Raw genomic sequence first — 4577 nt, 5'->3', positions numbered from 1 at the left:
ATTTCTAAAATCAATGTTTCAAAATCCTTTGTCCAGTACTTTTTTCTCCACAAAATTAATTTTTAATTTATTTATTTGAGAGAAAGAGAACACTTGGGGGGCGGGAGACAGGAAGGATAGAGGAAGAGGGAGAGACAGAATCTCAAGCAGTTTAAAAGAGCAACTAACATATAAAAGATGGTTCTAGAACTCTGCCAAACCATGGAGGAGCTGGGTGAATGCTTTCCAAATCATAGGGACTGAAGAATGACACCTTAAAAGCACAGATGAGAACAGAGTCTGGTTGCCCTGACTGACTGACTGCCTCATAAACCCTGGGACCACAGGCACGCACCAGCCCCAGCTGTGATGGTACACAAAAAATAAGCTATAGCTTAAGAGAGGAAAGGAGGGGCGCCTGGGTGTGAGCCACCCAGTGGCTCAGTGTGTTGAGCAGCCGGCTCTTGATTTTGGCTCAGGTCGTGATCTCAGGGTCCCACACTGGAGCCCCAGGTGGAGCTCCATCCTCAGTGGGGAGTCTGCTTGAGATCCTCTCTCTCTCCCCCAGTGCCCCTCCCCCCATGCTTGTTCTGGCACATGCACTCTCTCTCCCTTTCTCTCTAAAATAAATAAATCTTTAAGATAAAAATAAAAGGGCAAAGGAACTGCAGGAACACTCCCTGAATCCAAGGGACTGTTCACCACCACAGCAAGCCCTGGAACTGCAAGCCCACACTAACCCCAGTTGCACCTGGGCATGGGGGGAAAATTAAATTTAAAAAAACCAAAACACTTTTTTATATTTTTCTTTGCCTTTTATTTCTATTCTTCCCCCCCCCTTTTCCCCTTTCTCTTTTCTTTAAAAAGATGAAGATTAACATTGCACCTGGCATATAAAAGACAGCACTAGAACTCCACCGGATGGCTAGGGGAGCTGCCGGAACACTCCCTCGGTGGGAGCGTCTGGTGGATATGGTTTACGCTCCCCCTTGAAAGCATGGACCAGTGCATGGTCCAGGTACCCTGGCTGACCTGCCGTCTCAGTGAGCCCCAGAAGCCCCAGCCATCCCACCAAGGCAGCCAAAGACAGTGCGCACCAGGACACCTCTGGATAGCGTTCACTACAGCCCCATCCTTCACACAAAGGTGACAAAGGTACAAAGCACCCTAGAACACAAGAGGCCCTCACCTCTTCACCTTCAGGCAGTTTATTAGGGCTCCCTAGGTGCAAACCGCTCCAGAACCTTTGAGTGGATATCTGCCTCAGACCCAGCTGTCTGGCAGGGTGCCCCTTGCACAGAGCACCCTAGAAACCTCGGCTGGTGTTGCATTGGTTTCAGCCACCCCACATGGCATCCCCTATGCAAGGCACTCCGGAACACACCTGCCTGTACCAGACTCAGTTCCAGCTGCCTGGCCAGAAGACCCTCCTCACTGAGAACATGGTGCACCCTGGCTTGCACCCAGTTCAGCTTTAGCTAAAGGTGCCCCCTATGTAGAGCATCCCAGGACCTCCTGGCCTGTCCCCCATCTCAGAGTCAACTGTCCCTTCAGGATACTCACTTTACAGGTAGTCCTGGAACACTCATTTATATCTACATCAGCTTCACTATCCTGCCAAGGTGTCCTCTGTACATAGAGACCCAACCCTCCCCCCCACCCCCCACCCCCGTGTGCATCCACTTGAGCTCAGCTGTCCTGCCAGGGCATCCTCTGTGCGGTGAGCTCAGGGACCTCCTGTGCACAACACCTAGGCTTCAGCTTCCCCCTGCTCTGGGCACACCTTGCTCAGAGCATCCCAGGGCACCCCAGCTTATACCCACATCAGCTTCAGCTGTCCTGTCAGGGTGCCATCAACACAGAGAATTTGAGGGACACCTTGGCTTGTATCCACTTCAGCTTCAGCTGCCCTGCTGGGCCTAAAGTCACACACAAATTGAAAGTGAAGGGATGGAAACACAGTTACCATGCAAATGGACATGGGGGGGGGCAGAGTAGCATATTTACATCACACAAAATAGACTTTAAAACAAAGACTGTAACATGAGACAAAGAAGGGCATTATGTAATGATAAAGGGATCAAACCAACAAGAGGACATAACAATTGTAAATATCTACACACAAAACACAGGAGCCCTTAAACATAAAGCAAATATTAACAAAGAGAAGAACTGACAGGAATGCAATAACAGCAGGGGATTTTAACACTCCACTTACATGAGTGGATAGATCATCCAGGCAGAAAATCCATAAGGAAGCAGTGTCTTGTAATGACACATTAGACCAGACAGACATAATATACATAGAACAGTCCATCCAGAAACAACAGAATACACATTCCTTTCAAATTCACATGCAGCATTCTCCAGAATAGATCACATATTAAGCCACCAAACAAGCCTCAATAAATTTCAGAAGATTGGATTCATACCATGCATCTTTTCTGACTACAATGGTATGAAACTAGAACTAAATCACAAGAAAAAATTGTAAGAAAAACATGTGAAGGCTAAACAACATGATACTAAACAACCAGTGGGTCAGTGGAGCAAAGAATAAATTTTAAAAAGTACACAGAAACAAATGAAAACATGATGATTCAAAGTACTTGGGACCCAGCAAAATGAGTTCTAAGACTATATAGCAATACAGGTTTACCTTAAGAAACGAGGGGGAAAAAAAAAAAAAAAAACAAGTAAAAGCTCAACCTAACCCTACACCTAAAGGAACTAGAAAAAGAGAAACAAAACCCAAGGTGAGTAGAAGAAAGCAAATAATAAAAGAGCAGAAATAAATGACAGACAGATACACACACACACACACACACACACACACACACACACACACATCAATGAAACCCAACAGATGGTTCTTTGAAAAAATAACCAAAATTTATAAACTCTTAGACTTATCAAGGAAGAAAAGAGAAAGGACCCAAATAAAATCAGTAACAAGACAGAATACAACTGATATCACAGAAATACAAAGGATTATAAAAGAATATCATGAAAAATTATATGACAACAAACTGGGACAAAACAGATAAACTCTTAGAAACACACAGTCTTCCAAAATTGAGTCAGGAAGAAATAAATATCCAAACAGGCCAATTACTAGTAACAAAACTTAGCCAGTAATCAACCATCAAAAAATAAATGTCCAGGACTGGAATGATTCACAGGTAAATTCTACCAAACATTTAAAGAAGAGTTAAAGCCTATTCCCTTCAAACTATTCCAAAAAATAGAGGAGAAAGGAAAGCTTCCAAATACATTCTATGAGGCCAACATTACCCTGATACTAAAAGCAGAAAACACCACAAAAAAGAAAACATGGGTACAAAGATCCTCAACAAAGGGAGAACTGGGTAGCTCAGTTGGTTAAGCATCTGCCTTCAGCCCAGGTCATGATCCCAGAGTCCTGGGATCAAGTTCCACTTCTGACTCTCTGCCCAGCAGGGAGTCTGCTTCTCCCTCTTCCTCTGTCCCTCCCCCATTCATCCTCTCTCTCTCTCTCTCTTTCTCAAATAAATGAAATATTTTTTAAAAAGATACTTAACAAAATCACAAACCACATTCAACAATACATTGAAAGGATCACTCACCACAATCAAGTGGAGTTCATTTTGAGGATGCAAGAATGGTTCAATATTCACAAATCAATGTAACACACCACACCAACAAAATAAAGGATAAAAATCATCTCAATAAATGCAGAAAAAAATTGATAAAATTCAATATCATTTCATGATGAAAAAAATTTTTCAACAAACTGGGTTTTGAGGAAATATACCTGAACATAAGTAAGGCCATTTTTTTAAAAATCCACAGCAAACGTCTTACTCAATGGACAAAAACTGAGAGCTTTTCTTCTAAGATCAGGAACAAGACAAAGATGTCCATTCTTGCCAATTTTATTCAACATAGTACTGGAAGTCCTAGCCAGAGCAATCAGATGAGAAATAAGCAGCATCCATATTGGTAAAGAAGTTAAACCATCACTATTTACAGATGACATGATACTATACATAGAACACCCTAAAGACTTCACCAAAACAAACCAAAAAATGTTAGAAATAACCAAAAAAACCTGTTAGAAGTAACAAATGAACTCAGTAAATTTGCAGGATACAAAATACCCAGAAATTGGCAGCATTTCTATATACTAATAATGAAGTAGCATAAAGAGAAATTAAGAAAATAATTCCATTTACAACTGTACCAAAAAGAATAAAATATCTAGGATATCATTTAACTAGCAAAAGAGGTAAAAGTCCTACACACTGAGAACTATAAAACACGGATGAAAGAAATTGAAGTTGACACAAATAAATGCTCTTGGGTTAAAAGAATTAATATTGTTAAAATGTCCATATCACCCAAAGGAACCTACAGATTGAATGCAGTCCCTATCAAATACCAAGAGCATTTTTCACAAAACGAGAGCAAAAATTATTCAAATTTGCATAGCATCACAAAAGACCCTGAATAGCCAAAGTAATCTTGAGAAAGGGCAGGGGGGAAGGGAAAAATGGGTTGAAGGGGAGTGGGAAATGGAGGCTTTCAGTTATGGAATGAGTAAGTTACAGGAATAAAAG

The sequence above is a fragment of the Martes martes genome (genome assembly GCF_963455335.1).
Source record: "Martes martes genome assembly, chromosome: 2".
Lineage (NCBI taxonomy): Eukaryota > Metazoa > Chordata > Mammalia > Carnivora > Mustelidae > Martes > Martes martes.
Note: the sequence above shows the minus strand (reverse complement) of the source record.